Here is a 22,975-nt window from a genome sequence, read left to right as displayed (position 1 = left end):
GAGTCACACTGGACAGGGCTTAACGTGGCTTTTTTATATCCTCAGTCATAAAACTTCAGGTGGTTCTTTGAAAAAAAAAAATAGGACACCTAGCCCAATTTTTTTCTTTTTAATTTATGTGCATGTATGACATGTATTCCCTGGTGAAACCATTGGGACAAATCCGTCAACCCTGTGGCCTTGCTGCATGGAAGGGACATGGTGGACCTCATGTTTTGGCAAAGATTTTGACATGTTTGGAATGTAACAGCTGCTTGGACTGCTTTCCCTGGGTTTTGTCCACACAGACTACCTGTGTGAGATGTGGAAGGTCATTCAAAGTCTGAACTTGAGGATCTTTCTCTTCCTTCTTTTTTATTCATTGAACAGAGATTTGGTACATGTCCCTCATCTGTGTCAGGACTGAGGTTAGGAAGTCAAAGTAGAATGCTGCCTATACACAGGAACTGGCAATGTTGTATTGCTCATGGTAGTGGTGATGATTAAGGCTAATGTATTGCAGTTGAGATGGATCAACATATTTTGAGGGTTCAGGAAGTTCTGAATAATGATTGTTCTGTAGTTTAGTTGTAATTCTGATGTGGTTGTGGGAGGATACGAATACCAAATTTACTTATGCTGCCATCTTGACAAAAAGCCTAATTTTTGTATCAGACTGTTTCACTCTCTCAGGCTCCTCATTTCCATTTTCAAATCCAATAATGGCCTCCCCTTGTATTTTCTTAAAGAAGAAGGTTATTATAAGAGTAGTTTGTACATACCTTAGGCTTCATGGCCTCCATGTTGCACAATATAAGACCGTTATATTATGTGGCAAATTATATGATGCAGCCTCCAATTGCTCTAGGAGTCCATAGAAGTGAGGGATTAATGTCAGCTGATAATTTTTGGTAATTATGTTAATGAGCCAGGGATACTTTCCTATTGAAACCACACAACAACCTTGTAAAGTATATTCTCACTTATCCCCATTTTATGGAAGAGCAGACTGAGACTCATCAAATTTATCCCCATTTTATGGAAGAGCAGACTGAGGCTCATCAAATTTAACTAACTTTACAGTGGAGTTTCAGGGAATCACCAGGGCAGGGGGAACACTGTTAGCCAGGTTGATGGAGACTCAGATATGGCATTTGCCTGTGATAAATATTATATTTAGAATGGAGACTCAAGTCTCTCTCATTCCAAAGCCAGGGTATATACTTTTTGACTACATGATACTATTTGCCTGAAAGTGGGGGGCAGTAGGGTTTAAGATGGGCCTTAAAAGATGGATAGAGTTTCAATAGGAAGAGTTCTAGAAAGAAAGGGAATTCCCAAAAGAGAAAGCAGAATAAGCAAGGATGCAGAGATGAGATGGATAATGATTCTGCTGGTTAGTTACCAGACCAACTTGATTCATGGTTTTAATGGAGAGCCTTGAGTTAAAGACAGGAATATAACATGGAAAAATGGAGCTGCAGGTCCTTGAAAGCTAAGACATGTAGTTGAAATTTGACACCAGAAACCACAGTGAATTTCTTGTTCTCTGATTTAAGATGTGGACCAGGGCATGGTCATGGAAATTATCTTTATTTGGTTAATAAATTACAAAAAGCATTAATTTATTCAACACATTTAAATGCAGAGGAAGTTAATACATGAGCCTCTAGGAATTTTTTGAGGGGTGGGGAGTGTCAGATGATTTTGTAAGATTTTATGGGGCAAATACCCACTACATTGAACAGAAACTCTTCCTAACAAAGGCTGATATTATTTTTGAGAAGCTAAATTTCTAATTTTGTTCCATTATTAGATTTTAATCGAGAGAAATAATTAAATCAACCTCTTGTAAGCTATCACTCTGGTAGGATGACCTAATTTACAGTTAGGTTTTAAAACTTGAGAGAGTCTATAGAGCAGTGTTTCTTAAATTTGAGTGTATATCAGAATCACCTGGAGATTTGTTAAAACACAGATCATTGGGCCCTATTCTCAGTGGTTGCCATGCAGCAGATCTAGGGTGGGTCTGGAGAATTTTCATTTCTGAACAAGTTTCCAGGTCATGCTTATGCTGCTATTCCATGGACCATATTTTGAAAACCTCTGTCCTAGGCTGATTGCTCAAAGGGCCTATCTCAGAGTCAATTAAGTGGCACAAACAACTAAACCCTAATTCTGTGTTTAGTAAATTGATAGGTAGGAACTAGAAACAGGGAGCTCACATCATGCATTCTTAGGGAAGGCAGTTCATTAAAATGGAAAGAGTATAAGGTTTTGGAGTCATCTAAATTCCAGCCCCTGCCCTGTTTTTTACTAGATGTATAGTTTTATAAGTTATGCAACATTTCTAAGCTTCAATGTCCTAACCTCTAAAACAGATTTAATAAAATACAGTTATGTTAGGATTTCTGGGAGGATTAAATGCAACAATACAGGTTATACTTGGATGTCTGGTTTGATAGATTAGATATTTGACAAATATGCAGTTTATTGAAGCAAACAGTACTTAAGAAGTTATTTTGAAGGTGTAAGTGGAATCGCATGGCTTCACCTGTGCTTTAACTCATTAAGTGTGAATATTTATTAGTTGCCCTGAAAGTTGCTCCTATATTTTTTTAATTTTTTTTTGTCTTTTGTATATTTTAATTGAATTTATTGGGGTTACGTGGGTTAGTAAAACTATATAGGTTTCAAGTGTACAATTCTATAACACATCATCTGTCTACTGTATTGTGTGTTCACCACCCAAAGTCAAGTTATCTGTCACCATTTATCCCCCCTTTACTATCTTCTACTATCTGCACCACCTTCCTTTTCCTCTGGTAATCACCATACTGTTCTCTGTGTGAGTTTAAACTCAGCACTAAGTGATTTTGCAATCTGTGTCCTTCTGCAACATGCTTTACTTCCGCGATATAATGCTTTTCTTCCGCCATGTAATGTAGGATATATCGATGTCAATGTATGAAGCTCTATTTCACTTACTTTCAAAGCCACGTAGTATCCTGTTGCATCATCATATTTCAGTTTAGTTACCTATTCTCCTGGTGCTGGCCATTCTGATTGTTTTCAGGTTTTCAACATGATATTGCTACACTGAAGGCTCTTGTGTAAGATGTATTTCTCTAGCAGTGGAATGGCTGGATCATAGGGTATGTGCATCCTTAGTTTTCATGGATTTTACCAAACTGATCTCCAGTATGGTTGTAACAATAGATTTAGACAACAGCAGGAGAGGTGAGTTCTTATTGTTCTCCATTGTCATACATACTTGGTATTGTCAGACTTTTTAATATCCGCCAGTCTGATGATGTGTCTCAATGTGGTTTTAATTTGCATTCCCTGTTTACCGGCTGGAGTGAGATGAACGGTACCCTCTGAAGATATCAGGTCCTAATCCCTGGAACCTGGGACTATTACTTGACCTGGTAGTTTTTGCAGATGTGATAAGTTAAGGAGCTTGAGATGGGAAGATCACCCTGAATTATGTGGTGTGCCCTCAATGCTGTCACCAGTGCCCTTATAAGAGAAAGGCGGAAGGACCACACACAGAGAAAAAGGCTCTGTACAGGTGGAGGTAGAGACTGGAGCGATGGGGCAGAAGCCAGCAAGTCCAGCAGCCTCCAGGAGCTGAGCAAAGCAAGAAACAGATTTCCCCTCTACAGGGAGGGCAGCCTTGTGGACACCTTGACTTAGGACTTCTTGCTTCCAGAACTGAGAGAGGATAAATGTTCATTGTTTTAAGGCACCCAGTTTGTGGTAATTTGTGACAGCATTTGTAGGAAGCAAACACACTAGTCAAGTTCAAGTTCTGTTCATGAGTTTATTGGGCATTTTTATGGTCATCTCTGCAAATTGCTTACTCATAAACTTCGCCTGTTGTTTTTTTCTTATTAGCGATAAGAGAGATTTACATATCCTGAATATCAATTTTTTATTAGTGTTATATTTTGTCCATGGCTTGTCTTTTCTCTGTTTGATGGTGGTTTTGATACACAGAGGTTTTAAACCTTAATGTGGTCAAATGCATCACCTTTTTTCCTTTATGGTTTGTACTATGTCTTGTTTGTTTATTTATTTATTTATTTATTTATTTATTTATTATTTTTTTATTTTATTTTTATTTCTTTATTGATTAAGGTATTACATATGTGTCCTTATTCCCCCATTACCCTCCACCTCCCATCCATGACCCCACCCCCTGTCTGTGTCCATTGATTAGGCTTATATGCATGCATATAAGTCCTTTGGTTGATCTCTCCTCCTTACTCCCACTGTCCCCTACCTTCTCTGAGGTTTGACATTCTGATTGATGTTTCTCTGTCTCTGGATCTATTTTTGTTCATCAGTTTATGTTGTTAATTATATTCCACAAATGAGTGAGATCATGTGATATTTATCTTTCTCTGCCTGGCTTATTTCACTTAGCGTAATGCTCTCCATCTCCATCCATGTTGTTGCAAATGGTAAGAACTCCTTCTTTTTTTTTTTACCACAGTGTAGTATTCCATTGTGTAGATATACCACAGTTTTTTAAGGTATACCACTCATCTTCTGATGGGCACATAGGCTGTTTCCAAATCTTAGTTATGGTGAATTGTGCTGCTATGAGCATAGGGGTGCATATATCCTTTCTGATTGGTGTTTCTAGTTTCTTGGGATATATTCCTAGAAGTGAGATCACTGGGTCAAATGGGAGTTCCATCTTTAGTTTTTTGAGGAAACTCCATACTCTTCTCCACAGTGGCTGCACCAGTCTGCATTCCCATCAGCAGTGCACGAGGGTTCCTTTTTCTCTGCATCCTCGCCAGCACTTGTCATTTGTTGACTTGTTGATAATAGCCATTCTGACAGGTGTGAGATGGTACCACATTGTTGTTTTGATTTGCATCACTCTGATGATTAGTGACTTTGAGCCAGTTTTCATTAGTCTCTTGGCCTTCTTTTGTCTTCTTTGAAAAGTGTTTATTTAAATCAGATGCCCATTTTTGATTGGGATGTTTATCTTCTTTTTGTTAAGCTGCATGAGTTCCCTGTAAATATTGGAGATTAAACTCTAATCATTGATATCATTGGCAAATATGTTCTCCCATGCAGTGGGCTTTCTTGTTGTTTTATTCATGATTTCCTTTGCTGTGCAAAAGCTTTTTATTTTTATGTAATCCCATTTGTTTATTTTTTCCTTAGTTTCCATTGCCCTAAGAGCGCTATCAGTGAAGAAATTGCTTTAGCATATGTCAGAAATTTTTCTGCCTATGGATTCCTCTAGTATTTTTATGGTTACCTGTTGTATGTTTAAGTCCTTTATCCATTTTGAGTTTATTTTTGTGTATGGTTTAAGTTGGTGGTCTAGTTTCATTTTTTTGCATGTATCTGTCCAATTTTCCCAACACCATTCACTGAAGAGACTGACTTGACTCCATTGTATGTTCATGCCTCCTTTGTCAAATATTAATTTAGCATAGTGATTTGGGTTGATTTCTGGGTTCTCTATTCTATTCCATTGATCTATATATATGTTCTTTTGCCAGTACCAGGCTGTTTTGAGAACAGTGGCTTTGTAATACAGCTTGAAATCTGGTATTGAGATCCCACCTACTTTGTAATTCTTGCTCAGGATTGCTGTGGCTATTCGGGGTCTTTTTTCATTCCAGATGAATTTTTGGAAAGTTCGTTCTAAGTCTGCAAAATATGCCATTGGTATTTTAATGTGGAGTGCATTGAATCTATAGATTGCATTGGGTAGTATGGACATTTTAATGATGTTGATTCTGCCAATCCATGAACAAGGTATGTTCTTCCATCTGTTTATGTCTTCCTCAATCTCTTTTTACAGTGTCCTGTAGTTTTCTGCGTATAGATCTTTTATCTCCTTAATTAAGTTTATTCCTAGGTATCTTAATTTTTTTGGTGTGATGGTAAATGGGATTGCTTTTTCAGTCTCTCTTTCTGTAAGTTCACTATTGGTGTATAGAAATGCCATAGATTTCTTGGTGTTAATTTTGTATCCTGCTACATTGCCAAATTCATTTATTAAGTCTAATAGTTTTTTTATGGAGTCTTTAGGGTTTTATATGTACAGTATCATGTCATCTGCAAATAAGGACAGTTTTACTTCTTTTCCAATTTGGATGCCTTTTATTTCTTCTTCTTGTCTGATTGCAATGGCTAGTACTTCCAGCAGTATGCTGAACAGGAGTGGTGAAAGTGGGCATCCCTGTCTTGTTCCTGTTCTTAAGGGAAATGGTTTTAGTTTTTGCTCATTGACTATGATGTTGGCTGTGGGTTTGTCATATATGGCTTTTATTATGTTGAGGTATGATCCTTCTATTCCCACCTTGCTGGGAGTTTTTATCAAAAGTAGGTGTTGGATTTTGTCAAATGCTATTTCTGCATCAACTGATATGACTATGTGATTTTTTTCTCTCATTTTGTTTATGTGATGTATCATGGTTATTGATTTGTGAATATTTACAATCCTTGCATCCCCGGGATAAATCCTACTTGGTCATGTTGTATGATATTTCTGATGTACTGCTGGATCTGATTTGCTAGAATTTTGTTGAGGATTTCGGCATCTATGTTCACGAGGGATATTGGCCTGTAATTCTCTTTCATCATGTTGTCTTTATCTGGTTTTGGTATTAGGGTGACGCTGGCTTCATAGAAGGAGCTTGGAAGTGTTCCTTCCTCTTGAATTTTCTGGAATAGTCTGAGGGGGAAAGGTTTTAGTTCTTCCTTGAATGTTTGGTAAAACTCCCCTGTGAAGCCATCTGGCCCTGGGCTTTTGTTTGCTGGAAGCTTTTTGATGACTGCTTCAATTTCTTCTACAGTTATCAGCCTATTGAGATTTTTATTATCTTCCTGAGTAAGTTTTGGAAGGTTGTATTTTTTTAGGAATGTGTCAATTTCCTCCAGGTTGTCTAGTTTGTTGGAATAGAGTTGTTCATAGTAATTTTTTAACAATCCTTTGTATTTCTGTGGGGTCTCTTGTTATTTCTCCTCTTTTATTTCTGATTTTGTTTCTTTGGGTCCTCTCTTTGCTTCTTGGTGAGCTTGACTAGAGGTTCATCAATGTTGTTTATCCTTTCAAAGAACCAGCTCTTGGTTTCATTGATCTTTTGTATTGTTTTTTTGTTGTTTTTTTTTTGTTGTTTTTTTTGGTCTCTATGTCATTCATTTCTGCTCTTATATTTATTATTTCCTTTCTTCTGCTCACAGTGGGCTTTTCTTGTTGCTCTCTTTCTAATTCTTTGAGTTGTTGGGTTAGATGATTTATTATCATCGTTTCTTGTTTCTTGCAGTAGGCCTATAGAACTATAAACTTCCCTCTCAGAACTGCTTTTATTGTGTCCCCTAGGATTTGCATTGTTGTGTTTTTATTGTCATTCGTCTCCAGGATGTTTTTAATTTCTTCTTTGATCTCAGTGATAACCCAATCATTGTTTAATAGCATGCTATTCAGCTTCCAAGTGTTTGAATTTTTTGGAATGTTTTTATTGTATTTTATTTCTAATATTATGCCATTGAGGTCTGAGAAAATGCTTGATATGATTTCAATCTTTTTGAATTTGGGGAGACTTTGTTTGTGACCCAATCTGTCTTCTATTTTTGAAAATGTCCCACATGCACTTGAGAAAAACGTATATTCCGTGGCTTTGGGGTGAAATGCTCTGAAGGTGTCAATTAGATTCATCTGATCTAGTGAGTCATTTAGAATTGCTGTTTCTTTGCCGATTTTTTGTCCAGAGGATTTATCCATTGATGTCAGTGGTGTATTAAAGTCCCCTACTATGATTGTATTGTTGTTGATCTCTCCCTTGATATCTTCCAGGATTTTTTTTTATGTATTTAGGTGCTCCTGAATTGGGTGCATATATGTGTATCAGGGTTATATCCTCTTGTTGTATTGATCCCTTTATTATTATGAAGTGGCCTTCCTTATCTCTTGTTATGGCCTTTACTTTGAGGTCTATTTTGTCAGAAATAAAGACTGCTACCCCAGCTTTTTTTCATTTCCATTTGCCTGAAAGATATTTTTCCATCCCTTCACTTTCAGTCTGTATGAGTCCCTTTTTCTGAGGTGGGTCTTTTATAGACAGCATATATATGGGTTGTGTTTTTTTACCCATTCAGCCACTCGATGTCTTTTGATTGAATCATTTAGTCTGTTTACATTTAAAGTTATTATTGAAAGGTACTTATTTGTAGCCATTTTTATTTTTTGTATCTGTGTTCCTTCTTACCTTTTTATTTCTTCTTTGTACACCAGTCCCTTTAGCATTTCTTGCATTGCTAGTTTGGTAGTGATAAACTCACTTAGCATTTTTTTTTTGTCTGTGAAACTCCTTATTTCCCCTTCAATTTTGCATGATAACTTTGCTGGATAGAGTATTCTTGGATTCAGTCCCTTTGGTTTGCATCACTTTGTAAATTTCCTTCCATTCTTTTCTGGTCAGATGTGTTTCTGTTGAGAAATCATTTGATAATCTAATGGGAGCTCCTTTGTAGGTAACTTTCTGTCTCTCTCTTGCAGCCTTTAAGATTCTCTCTTTGTGCCGAAACCGGTTTGGCTCAGTGGATAGTGCATCGGCCTGTGGACTGAAAGGTCCCAGGTTCGATTCTGGTCAAGGGCATGTACCTTGGTTGCAGGCACATCCCCAGTGGGGGGGTGCAGGAGGCAGCTGGTCGATGTTTCTCTCTCGTCGATGTTTCTAGCTCTCTATCCCTCTTTCTTCCTCACTGTAAAAAAAAAAAAAAAAAGATTCTCTCTTTGTTCTGAATATTTGCCATCGTAATTATGATGTGTCTTGGTGTGGGTCTTTTTGGGTTCATCCTGTTTGGGACTCTCTGTGCTTGTGTGACTTTTTTCTTTGCCTCTCCAGGGAAGTTTTATGACATTATGTCTTCAAATAGTTCTTCTAACCCTTGTTCCTCTTCCTGTTGTTCTGGCACCCCTATTATTCGTATGTTGCTTCGTTTCATGTTGTCCCATAGCTCCCTTAGGCTCTCCTCCTGTCTTTTAATTTTTTTCTCCAGTTGCAATTCAGTTTGGCTGTGTTTTGCTTCCCTGTCTTCTAGTTCACTAATTCGGTCCTCTGCTTCTCCTAGTCTACTGTTGAAACTTTCCATGGTGTTTTTTTTTAATGCAGCTATACCAATCTTCATTTCTTCTTGATTCTTACATAAGTTGTTGATTTTTTCATCCATTTCTTCTTGGTTCTTGCATACGGTGTTGATTTTTTCTTCCATCTGGTTTATGAACTTTATATCCCTTATTCTGAATTCTTTTTTTTTACATATTGCATGCCTCTGTTTCACTTAGCTCCTTTTCTGGCGATTCCTCCTTTTTTCTCCTTTGGGTGTATCTTTGTCTACCCATTTTTGGTCTCACTGACTGATCTAGATGTCGAGCTGTGAAAGGGCTGCTCCTTGGGTGGCAGTGGCTTCTCTGGCTGTGGTTGCTCCTTGGGTGGTTATGGTAGCAGCTCCTTCTCAGTTGGCTGCAGCTCCTCTGGTGGGTGCTTTTCGCAGCAGTGGTGCCTTCTCTGGCTGGTGGGGGAGGCTGCTCGTATAGCTGCTGTTCCTTGGATGGGGGTGGGCTGATTATGAGGTTGCTGCTCCTCGGATGGGGATGGGTTGCTCATGTCCGCTGCTCCTTGGATGGGGGCCAGCTTCTCATGTGGCTGCTGCTCCTCGGAAAGGGGCGGACTGCTCGCTTGGCTGGTGTTCTTTAGATGGGGTCTGGCTGTGTGCTCTTGCTGTTCCTCAGATGGGATGGGCTACTCATGATGCCACCACTCCTTGGACAGGGGCACCTTGCTTGCAGGGCTGCTACTCCTTGTATGGGTGTGGGTCGCTCATGCAACTGCTTCTCCTCAGACCGGGGTGGGGGGGCTGGGTCTGCTCATGCAGCTGCTGCTTCTCACATGGGAGTGAGCTGTTCTTGCTGTTGATGCCCCTTGGACAGGGACGGGCTGCTCACCCGGCTCCTTCTCATCAGACAGGTGCAGGATGCTTGTGGGTGCTGCTCCTCATACCAGTGCAGATTGCACAGGGCTGCTGCTTCTTGGACGTGGGCGGTCTGCTTATGTGGCTGCTGTTCCTCAGATGTGGGCTGGCGGCTCGGGCATCTGTTTCTCCTCAGAAGGGGGTGGGCTGCTCACACAGGTGCTGCTCCTCGGATGGGGCCAGGCAGCTCACACACCTGCTGCTCGGATGGGGGCAGGTGGTTTGTGCAGCTGCTGCTCCTTGGAAAGGGATGGTCTACTCATACAGCTGCTGCTCCTTGGAAGGCAGCTAGCTGCTTGTGTGGCACAGCTGCTGCTCTTTGGACAGGTGCAGGGTGTGGGCTGTTCACAGCTGCTGCTCCTCAGAGGGAGGCCGGCTGCGTGGGGCTGCCGCTCCTTAGTAGTGAGTGGGCTGCTCAAGCGGCTGCTGCTCCTCGGATGGGGCGAGCTGCTCGTGTGGTTGCTACTCCTCAGACAGGGGAACTGGCTGCTCACACAGCTGCTGCTCCTTGGACAGGGGAAGGACACGTGAAGCTGCTGCTCTTAGGCCTGTGGCGGGTTGCTCGCAGGGCTGCTGCTCCTTGGACAGGAGCGGGCTGCTCACTTGTCTGCTATTCATGTGGTTGCAGTGCCCTGGGCTAAAGTGTTGGGCCGGTCAGAGGGGAACTTGCTTCTGAACTCACAGGAGCCTGCACACAGGATGGCTGGAGCCTCATTAACCATGGGATCACAGCCTGAGTAGCATGTCCCTGGCAGGGGTGGATGTAGAGTCCCAGGTGTTATCTGAGGGCACTCTGGGTGGAGTTGAGGCTGGGAACCCAGTTACAGCAGCTCTCCCCTTCGAAAAGTCTAGGCCTCTAAGGACAAGCTGGCCTCCTGGTACTGTTTGCAATGGTAGCAGAAGCTGCCTAGTTAGGCGAGCCTGATTAGCCTGCCCCTGAAGGTCCTGTGGGATCTAACTGTGCCTAACTCATTTTCTCTCTCTCTCTCTCTCTCTCACACTCTCACACACACACACACACACACACACACACACCACCTGACCACACGCTCCTCTTTTACTCCCTCCCTCACTCATGCTCTTTCCCTCACTGCCGCATTCTTCCTGCCTCTATAGTTGGGTCTGGGGCGTTATTGACCCATTCGTGGATAGAGTTTCCTCTCTAGGTGTCTGGTTATGTGGCTTTCTCTCAAACCCCTTGGCCAGACCAGATAAAATTCACCCAGCAAAGAGGATTGAGGCAGAATCTGTAGAGGCTGAGCTTATATAGAGAAAATAAGATTAAGAATTGGATGAATATAAGGAGGACCTCAATTTAGTATTGAGGAAGTAGAAAGGGAATAAGTGGATGAGAAGAAAGAGAATGAGAAGAAAAAATAATAAATTTACAAAAAAAATTGATTTCAAAAATGGTATAAAAAAGTAAAAATAGCAAATAAAAATAGTGATGGAAAAATAATGCAAACAGAAATAAAAAAAGCAACAAACAAAAAAAGGAAAACAGAAGAAAAGAAAAAGAATAAAAAAATGGATAATAAAAAAATAAAAGTGAAATAAGTGGAGTGTCATTCCTTTGGCTGGCTTATGATTCCATTCATCTGTACTGTACTGTTTCTCAGATTCTGGTTGCTGGGGCTAAAGATTTCTCTTTAGGCCAGTTCCTATGTCCTCAGGGAGAATTCAGATTCCTTTGTATTATTCAGGGTGTGATCTGGGTGTAGCTATATTGGTTGCCTGGAGACTGGAGGGAGGTGCTATCTCTCAGGAGAAAATGGTGACCAGGGCTTAAATATGACTCAGCACTAGACTCGATACCACCTCTCCTGCACCACTGCCTACTCTCCCCAGATTCCACAAGTCCACACCTTCTCCCACACCTCAGCCATGGGTAAGTGTCTGTATCCAAAAGGTCCTACGAACTAGGTGCAGTGGAAAAAGGCACAGGCCCCAGCATGAGGAGGGACTGCATCTCTGCAAGCTCCTCTCTTGCTGGCACTGCGCTGTCCGGCCAGCCCTTCAGGGCTGCCTCTGAGCTCATATCCAAAATCCAGACTCCAAGGTCCAGAATCCCCTACCTCCTCCAGTCCCATGGTCCCTTTTTTTTCACAGTCAGATGCTTTGCCTGTCCTCAGGGACGCGGCTTGGTGCCCTGTAGTTTCTCCCTGACCCTCTGGGCACAGAGGTCCAGCAGACTCTCTTGCTTAGATCCTTGATTTCACCTTTATTCAGGGGACCTCTACCCTTCCTGGCTGCAAACTCACCAGCTGTGTCTCCTTTGCCAATTCGGGCTGAATTCCACTCATTTCAGCCACTCACTCTATTTTCTCCAGGATACGGCTCAGGACACGTCTGTCTATTCCGCCACCATTTTGTCTCCTCAAAGTTGCTCCTTTATATCACTTTGAAATCTCTATAATTTCATAGCAGAGTAATATTATTTTCCAGTCAGGATCTATGACTAGGAAATGGGTATTTCTGAAATTCTACAGCTTCAGGTTAGATTCTGTCAAATTGGAATAATTTTAAAGTACAAGAAAGGTTGCTGTCATCAAGTGTCAAAGGATCAGATTTTCATTTTATCTGTCATTCCTACCCATTTTAAGAATAAATTGCCAGAGAAAATGTTTCCTGTGAGCCTGTAAAGGCCTAAGCCCTTAGGTATAAGATTAGCTTTTATTCAAGGGCAAGCACTTAGAGAAAGAGTGATCACAGTTGAATGGTATGACAAGCTATAAACTATATCAGGTGTTGGTTTTTACACTGCTATCCCTGCAGTAAGAGTTCGGGTCTTGGTCTCTAGATGGATCGATGGTATCTTTGATCAGGCTTTGTGTTGTAATTGTCTGTTGGTATGCTTCCACTTCAGTAGTTACTTTGGGAATTAAATGTTCCTCCCTGAACACCTAAAATCTTGATACTTAAAGTATTATCTGTGGACCAACAGCATCAGTATCCTCTGGGAGCATGTTAAAAATTCAGAATCTCAGGCTCTATTTCAGACCTACTGAGTTAGACTCTGCATTTAACAAGATCCCCAAGTGATCCCTATGTACATTGAAGTTTGAGGAGTACTCTACCAGGTGACTTCTAGAGTTCTTTGGGGTCTAATGTTTAGGGTCCTAAGGAAACTTGTACAGGCATACCTCATTTTATTGCCCTTTACTTTATTGTGCTTCGCAGATATTGCTTTTTTTTTTTTTTTTTACAAATTGAGGGCAAGATCTTCCATGAACTGGAGTTATTGTGATACTTGCTTTATTGTGGTAGACTGGAACTGAGCCTGCAATATCTCAAAGGTAGGTCTGTAAATATATTTACTTTTATTGTTCCCTTGAAGTAATTACTTGCATTGTTCTTTCTTGTGTCTCCATGTTACTTTTCTTCCTCTCCTCATCTTATACATCTTTTCCAATAACCAGCTCAAATATTACTTCCTTTGTGACATCTTTTGTTCCCTTGACTCCCATAACATTTCATTTGTTCTTCTAAAATAGTATAATATCAAATTGTGTTCCATTAGACCAGTAATTTTCCAGCCTGGCTATGAATTCAAATCAGCTTGCAGCTTTAAACAAACACAGATGCCCAGTCTAGACTCATTGAATCACAACCTTTGTGGGAGGGGAGGGTACAGCCTAGGCCTAGACATTTTGTAAAATTCCCTGGGTAATTTTGATATGCATTTCTGATGATGAACCACCATGAAAGAAAATGATCTCTCTGTGAGCCAGGGTTCTTTCATTTCCCCCAGACTTTTGTATGAATGCATACTTATTGGATTAAAGAATGAATAATTTACTTATTTGTCTTTTGTAATACATTAAGTTCTTCAATGACACGTCCTTGTCTTTGTCATCTCTTTGTATCCTGGGCCTTTCAGAAAGTCTGGCAAATAGTAGATATTCAGCACATATTAGTTCCTTTAACTCTACCATTTCTGAAGGCATTGGAGTCAGAAAAAAAAAGAGTTTGAATCATACTCTGCCATTTTGTATCTATATGTCCTTAGCAAGTTATATGATAATTTTCTCAGTTCATTTGATCAATGATTTTGGATATTTATTGACTACCTACAGTACACCATGTACTATATTAGATGCTTGCGATACAGTGGCAAACAAGACAGTTAACTTCTTATTTTTGGAGCATACATTCTAGTGGAAGAAATGGACAAAAGAAACAAGTAAAAAGGCCAATAAAAATGGAAAATTGAAATAATGTACAAGCAACAAACAAGGAGCTGAGAAAGTGAGTAATGGTGGTAAATAAACTAACTTTATGTGCAAAAATATTTAGGTTGATAACCAAGGGATGAGATGGATCTTGTAAAGGTCAGGATATGCTAAAGGCATACCAGGAGGAGAAAATGGGGAGTGCAACGTGTTCAAAGCAGGAAATACTCAGTGTGTTTGAAAACAAGAGAAAAGACCAATGTGATTGGAGCTCAGTGAGTAGGGAGGAATTAGGGCTAGGTTGTGTTGGTATTAACACTGGGGAAACAGAAATGCCTAAAATTGCTTTGATCTAGTCATTCTTATCTCTGAGAAACAAGGTACACAATTATTTTTAGTTGGGCTAGAAACCGACAATCCCCAAGTAGTACCAAGGAAAGCTGGGTTAAAGCTTCTGGTGTAGCCTAGAGGGTCTCTACCACTCAGTAAACTCCAATGTAATTCTGGGGATCTCATGACCTCTGGCCAGACATGATAAGGAAACTTGAGATGATGTTGCTTTTGAAGAAGGCAGAAGACATTAATATGACTAGGTTTTGAGGCTATCTTACCAATGCCAAAGTGACATAACATTAGTGTGACCTTTTTATATAGTTATTCCTCTTACAAGAAATTCCCCTCATGTAGCATCATGGATATTGACTGATCAAAATAGCAATTCTTTCAAGGGGTGAGGGAATAAGAAAGGCTGTGGAGAATAGCCAAAACCTTCTTCCCCTTACATTACTCAATCTGTTTGAACATCAGTTTTCTTATTTCTAATACTAGAGGCCCAGTGCATGGATTTGTGCACTGGTGGGGTCCCACAGCGTGGCCTGTGGGGATCAGGCTGAAACTGGCAATTCAATGCCACCTGCCACTCCTGCCTGCTGCTCTCGCTAATCCTAGCCCCTCTGCGCCTGCCACGGGCTCTGGCCCAGTCAGTCTCGATCGGGAGAGGCTCATACCACTACAGTGGCACTTGCCAGCCATGAGCCCTCCCTCTGGTGCCTATCGGTCAGCTGAGCAGTGCTTCTACTGTGGGAGCACACTGACTACCAGGGGGCAGCTCCTATGTTGAGCATCTGGCCCCTGGTGGTCAGTGCACATCATAGTGACCAGTCAACCAGTTGTTTGGTCATTCGTTTGCTCAGGCTTTTATATTTATAGATAAAAAGACTTACAGCAACTATATCAAATAATTAGTGTGAGTATAAAATAAGATAATGCATGTGTAGCCATTCATAGTGCCTGTAAACAAATTATCAACTCTTATTATTAGATGACTTGTGGCCCAATGCACGAAATTCGTGCACATTAAAAGGGGATTAGAGGAAATATTTTAATATTGCTATTTGCCCTTTCTCTATAATAGAAGTGTCAGAGATGAAAGAAAATTAGTAATATGTATATGAAAATCTTCCACCTATCAGAGTCTGGGGCATGCCCTGAGACCCAGAGTCAAGTCCCGCCCACCCACAGTGCCTCAAAATTGCACGAGACTCAGACCCAGCCAGCCCCGACCCCATTGGGCGAGATCCAGACCTGGCCTGCCCCACCCCTGTCAAGCCCCTCTGGGCAGGGGTTTCAGCCTCAGGTCTCCCGTCAAGCCCGCTGGGTAGGTAGTGTAGCCTCAGGGCCCCCATCAAGCCCCACTGGGCAGGGGAGCACAGCCTCAGGTTCGCTGGCCTGGTGCCGGGGTGGATGGCATTGCCTGAGGTCCCCTGGCCCGGCACTGAGGTGGGGGGAGTGCCTTGAGGTCCCCTGTCAAACCCTGCTGGGCATGGAGTGGGGCCTGAGGTCCCCCGGCCCAGTGCCGGGGCAGGGGGTTCAGCCTGAGGTTTCTCAGCCTGGGCCAGGGTGGAGGTCACACCTTGAGGTCCCCCTTCAAGCCCCTCCAGGTGGGGAATGCGGCCTGAGATCTCCCATAAAGCCCTACTGGGTGTGGGTGTGTGGCCTGAGGTCCCTAGTCAAGCCCTGCCGGGCAGGGGAAATGGCCTGAGATCCCCCATCAAGCCTTGCTGAGTGGGGGGTGTGGTCTGAGATCCCCTATCAAGCTCCACTCGCCAGGCGGGGGACACAACATCAGTTCCCCCGTCAAGCCCTGCTGAGCGGGGGGGGGGGGGGGGGGGGCGCAGCCTCAGGTCTCCCGGCACTGGGGTGGGGCGCGGCCTGAAGTCCCCTGGCCCAGGGCGGGGGAGCAGCCTGAGGTTCCCCGGCCCAGCACCAGTGCCAGGAGTGCACCTTGAGTTCCTCCGTCAAGCCCTGCCAGGCGGGGGGCATGGCCTGAGGTCCACTATCAAGCCTCACTGGGTGGGGCGCAGGCTCAGGTCCCCTGCCCCAGCCCAGCACCACGCAGCCTCAGGTCCCTGCTGATTGCTCCTTAAGGCTCATTACAGGAAATCGTCATCTGCTGTGGGTATTATGGAAACCCCCCCTCCACTGTGGGCGCTGCCATCTTTGTGACAGGGTGACGGTCAATTTGCATATTCCCTCTTTATTAGATAGGACTAGAGGCCCGGTGCACGAAATTCGTGCACGGAGGGGGTTGTCCCTCAGCCCAGCCTGTACCCTCTCCAATCTGGGACCCCTCGAGGGATGTCCGACTGCCCGTTTAGGCCCGATAACACCAGGATCGGGACTAAACGGGCAGTCGAACATCCCTCTCACAATCCAGGACTGCTGGCTCCCAACTGCTTGCCTGCCTGCCTTCCTGATTGCCCCTAACCGCTTCTGCCTGCCAGCATGATCACCCCCTAACCACTCTGCTGCCAGCCTGTTTGCCCCCAACTTCCCTCCTCTGCCAGCCTGGTCACCCCTAACTGCCCTCTCCTGCAGGGTTGATCACCTCCAACTGCCCTCCCTTGCAGGCCTGGTCCTTCTCAACTGCCCACCCTTGCAGGCCTGGTGCCTCCCAACTGCCCTCTCCTGCTGGCCATCTTGTGGTGGCCATCTTGTGTTCACATGGGGGCAGGATCTTTGACCACATGGGGGCAGCTATATTGTGTGTTGCAGTGATGGTCAATCTGCACAGTACTCTTTTATTAGATAGAACAGAGGCCTGGTACAGGGGTGGGGGCCAGCTGGTTTGCCCTGAAGGGTGTCCCAGATCAGGTGGGGGTTCCCTTGGGGTGTGGGGCGGCCTGAGTGAGGGGCCTGTGGTGGTTTGCAGGTGGGCCACGCCCCCTGGCAACGCAAGCAGAGGCCCTGGTATCTGGAATTTATTTTCCTTCTACAATTGAAACTTTGTAGCCTGGAGCAGAACCAAGCCTGGGGCTCTGTCCGAGGCCGGTAGCCATTTGTGTTGGGGTTATAATTGAAACTTTGTTGCCTTAATCGGGTGGGCCCGGCCAGGGTGTGCGGAAAGCTTTGCTTCCCCTGTTGCCGCCAGCAACCCTGGCCTGCTCTCTCAAGCTCCATTCTGCCGCCATTTGTTTGAATTTGTTTACCTTCTGTAATTGAAATTTTGTAGCTTGAGTGGAGGCTTAGGCCTGGCAAGGGCAGGCGGAAAGCTTGGCTTCCTCTGTTACCTAGGAAACCTTGCTCTCTGTGGCTGTAGCCATCTTGGTTTGGGTTAATTTGCATACTCGCTCTGATTGGATGGTGGGCGTGGCTGGTGGGTGTGTCGGAGGTATGGTCAATTTGAATATTTGTCTATTATTATATAGGATTAGAATTGAATGTAAAACTATGAAAACATTTTACAAAGTCATCATGCACAACAGATTCTGTTAAGGTTGCCAGTTTGTTCTTTCATCCCTACCACCCAATATCAGCACATGCACAGTGGCCCCAAAGTCTTAGAGCTAAAATACATTAGAAAAATGGAATTAATTCAAAGTGATAATAATGAAATAAAACTCATTGTCCCCAGTCGGTGTTGAATTTTTTAATCAAAAAGGGGATGTCCCCTTTTCTTATTTTCACCCACCCGTGGCTTATAAATTTGGCCCCAGAGATAAGGGTGAAGAGGGTTAGCAGTGGTAATGTACATCTGTAAGTGCCAGCAACCATAGAAAATTCTAGAGGTGCAATGAAATAATCAAATCAGAGAGGAAAAGGAAGAAAAAATCATGCTGAATTTGGTAGAAAATATGAAATATGCTCTATGAGTGTGTGCATGTGAGTGGAAAGTATATGGGACCCTTACATTTGTGTAGTTGAGTGTGAGCAGGTATGACTGTGCAGTTGTGAGAATCTGTGGTGTGAGAAAGTCTGAGTGGATGTGAGCATGTGCAAATATGAATGATTTGAATTTGTAGTGTTTGTGTATATATGTGTGTGTGTGTGTGGTATGTACATATGTGCGTGTCTGTGTGTGCATGAATGAATGATGAGAAAGGGGGGAAAGGCAGAGAGAGAGAGAGAGAGAGAGAGAGAGAGAGAGAGAGAGAGAGAGAGAGAATGTTGAACATAATTTGTTTTCCAATCCAGGAGTCTGTTGCTCATTTGCCTTCTAAATCAGGCTGTGATGAGGAGTGGGACATTCTTGAATCAGCCTCTTTGTTGGGTGACATATATTCCTTTTGCCAAGAATAAGTCATTTTTTGAACTATAAATTGGGTCATTCATTAGTATGGAAATAAGGTTTTTTAGGACCAAGAACAGCTTATGTATAAATACTCTTTTCTTTCAGGTCTGAACAAAGAAATGACTGTGGCTTCAAATGCAGTCAGAGTCACCACTAGTATATGCCAAAATGGTTGATGGTCTGTCCTCATCAGTCTTTGCTATTGCTACACATTTGGTTGAGGAGAAGGACTTTACTAGTTGGTGCTAAAAAAGACATGGAAGGGATACACTCAGTATGTGTGGGTAGTTGGCAGCAACCCTTTTGCCCTCTTCTGTTTGGGTGTACCTTTCTTGTCTGCAGGTGAGACAGCTATACATAATATCAGGGACAGGCACTGAGGAATCAAGGTTAGGTATAATGTATTCTAGACACTGAATATACATATAGATGACTCCAAATATAATTCTTGTTTCATAGACTTTTTCTTTTAGAAATCATTAAAATAAACCAGAAGTTCTTTCAAATGGAACCTACTATTAGATTATTTGGATTTACCATATGTTAATCAGCAGCATCCAGGAAAATTTAGTTTGTTTTTTTTTTGTAACTAAGTGTTTAGTAAGTATATATAAAGCTTACCCATATGTAAGAAAGAGATTCATCATTTAGTTGGAAAAGAATACTGGAACAGACTACTACACCTGTATCAGCAGTTATTTGTTTATAAAACCAAGCTACCTCCCTGTCTATACATATAATCACCTGGTCAAGAAAGTCATCTTTGAGATGCTGCTTGAGTAAAATAAAGTGGAAACACTCTTTCTGTCAACTGAAAATGAAGTGCTGTGTTGTGACAATTAGCGAAATGTTTGGTACTACATGTACTGTTTTATTCAGCATATCTATTAATTTGTAATTAGTAGTTTTGTGATTTTGAATTATCTGAGTATATAATCCAGGAAAATATTACCCAAAATATGTTTCTTTTGGGGGGACATTTCATATGAATATATAATTATTACAAATGTATGATTACATATAACATCAAAACACGTGGTTAGCAATTATGACTATAATACTCATATAAGCATTGAAAATAAATATTGAAGATAAGCTTGAGAATGCTTATATAAGTTTTACAATCATATAGAAGTCATTTGCTAAAATGACTTCAAGAAATGAATTACACAGAGAAAGAGAACAAAGGTCAAAAGTATTACCGGTAGCCACCATTTGTGACTCTAATCTCCACAAGAGTTTACAAAAACATGTGGAAAAGTAAAACACTGTCATAATTTGTATAGATTTTTTCAATCTATATGTTAGTAGTAAGGGGAATATAGGCTTACTGTATTTTGCTGAATCCAGTTAAATTATTTATGTCTGGATAGAATGGAGGAAACTTCAAATTGGAAAATTCTAGGTCTTATAAAGTACAGGAGAAAAATGAAATAATATGAGAATACCAAGCTTATCTTCAATATTTATTTTCAATGTTTATGAGTATTATAATCATATGTATGTATGCTAGATCCTAGGAAATTTGTTTCTCTTGCACCACTCTGTCTTTTCAGAACTCTGTGAAGTGGTAGAAGATGTCCTGTGTTCCATGGCATGGTTGGCATCTCTTCTGTGATTAGGCCACTTTGGTCTCAGGACTAGAAGCTAGGCAATTTGATCAGTTCCCAAATAAAAACTGTTTTCTGTGATGGACTGGCTTCTTAGAACTTGGCACTCTGGAAAGCCAGTGCTGTTTTCCAATATGTGTGGGCATGAGTACACATGTGTGGTGTATAGGGGAGAGTTTGTATTTTCAGAGGGCTCTGTCTCCAATATGAGAGATAGTTTTGGCACCAGCATGTCCAATTCTATATTAGAACCAGGGTATCCAAAGCCAGTATTATGAGTAGGCACAACCATCTATGTAGAAGAAATAAGAGGATGTCACTAATTGCTACACATCTCCCTGCTAATGTAGTCCCTGAGGAGACATGCATTTGAACTGAGTTATTTTAGGTTACTCTGTCCCTCAAGAAAATAGTATGTAGAGACTGCCCCCACTGCAGACCCAGGTTCTATAGGTCAGGCACAAATGACCGAGGAAATAGGGGACTAGAGGACTAACTGGGGACACTGGAGCACTACACAGGGTGGCTTAGGTGTCTGGAGAATTAGAACATAAAGTGTGTTAGGAAGGATTTTCTCTGCTTAGAAGGAAGCTTAGCAGGGTAGAAAGAGACAGAAAGACATGGTTTTAAATTCTAGCCTTATCATTCACTAATCTGTGTGCTCTTACACAAGTTATTTAATTCTGAGCTTCAATTTTCTCATATGTAAAATAAAGGTAGTTGGTAATTACCATGTTGTTATCACGTAATTGTTGGTTGTTGCAAGAATTAGAGAAAAAGTTTGCATATATATATATTTGGAATTGTTCCACAAATCATTATATTACTACTAGAGGCCCGGTGCATGAAAATTCATGCACTGAATGGGGGTCCCTCAGCCTGGTCTGCCCCCTCTCACAGTCCGGGAGCCCTCAGGGGTGGGAGGTGACCCGGCGGTCAGGGGAAGGCGACACCCCATCACACCTCTGCTGCTGCCACTGCCGGCAGCGCAAGCCTCAGCCAGCCCTGGTTACCTGAGCCTCAGGTGACCCTGGGCGGCTGGGCAGCCACTATTCAAAGCTTGCCTGCACCTCGGGCCATCCCTGGGCAGCTGGGTAGCCAACATCTGAGGCTTGCCTGTGCCTTGGACTGGCCCTGGGTGGGTGGGAGGCTGAGGGGCCTGGGGGACTCTGGAGGCAGGTGCATGGAGCGGCCAGGTCCACCTGCCGCCCCGGCGGGGCTGAGGGGACTGGGCGCCACCATCTTGTGGCTGTGGGCACTGCCATCTTTTAGGGGGTGGCAGTCAATTAGCATATTCCCCCTTATTGGCTGTGAGAGCCACCATCTTTGCAATGGTGTGAGGGTCAATTAGCATATTCCCTCTTTATTAGATAGGATTGACTCATTTACCTCAGGCTGGCTTTAACTTTATGATTGATCCTTGTATATGGGAGTGACTTGATTTAAAGGAGAGACGATCTTGTGAGAGCAGAAGTAATACTGACTTACTGCTCCTGCCCCATACTATTCTACTATTCTTATAAGGTGGATTTCTCATTATCCTGCTGATTCTATAGAGCTAGTTTCAGAACATGCTCTGCTGTCCTCATTCATTCATTACCCTGAGATTGAGACACATGCCATAAAAATATACCATTTTCTACCTGTTTTTTGACTTTATAAGTAATATTAGCTAGCTCATATTATGCTTTCTAGTGAATCAGAAAATACATTCCTTCCCCTAAGTCCTTTACTCCCTGTGAGGAAGCACAGGACTTGGTTGGAATGTCTGTAAGGTGGATTCTCAGAAAGGTCAGGAGCCCCTAAGGGGACCTTGCCAAAGGCAGCAGCTTCTGCCTTGACTTTTCCAAACAAGTCCGATCCCCCTGGTGTTTTGCTAGAATCTCTATGTTTAGTCTCTTAAACCCAACCTTGTAGAAGCATGTGCCTTCTCAAGGATACCTACCCTACTGATTGTATCTAGAGGTTAATTTTAGTTCAAGCTCTTATGACAATAAAAGCCAAAGGAGCCAGGCAAACAGGGCTACTTGGCAACGATAGCCAAGTAGTGCCTTAGCCCTCTCTTTCACAAAAACATATGTTAGAGTAATCATTCATCCATCATTCAGGGTCTGCCGGTCAGCCCCAGCAACTCCCATGTGCTATAAAATTATTGTAATACATATATAAATAAATAATGTCTGTTATGCACGTGGTGCTATGTGCATTTGTAACAGTGCACAGCAAGCACAACTATATTTGGTTGTATACTATTTCAACAATGTTTATCTCTACTTCATTTCCATAACCTTGAACTACTACTGCATCACATTGCATATCCAAAGTATCACATTGGATATCTTATTCTTAGACTGCAGCCTTCCATTTTTATCGTTCTTTATATTAGTCCCAATACAACTGTTCTTACCCACTTTGATGTCCATCCATCTCTCCTGATCTCTTTTATTAATTTTATATTGTTATGTAACAAATTGCCACAAATTTAGCAGTTTAAAACAACATCCATTTATTAGTTCAGTTCTGTAAGTTAGAAGTCTTGACTGTGTTCTGTGTACTGAGTCTTACAAGGCTGAAATAAGGTGTTGGGTGGACAGGGACCTTATATGGAGAATCTGGAAAAGAATCCACTT

The sequence above is a fragment of the Eptesicus fuscus genome, chromosome 1 (assembly GCF_027574615.1).
Source record: "Eptesicus fuscus isolate TK198812 chromosome 1, DD_ASM_mEF_20220401, whole genome shotgun sequence".
NCBI classification, from domain to species: Eukaryota; Metazoa; Chordata; class Mammalia; order Chiroptera; family Vespertilionidae; genus Eptesicus; species Eptesicus fuscus.
Note: the sequence above shows the minus strand (reverse complement) of the source record.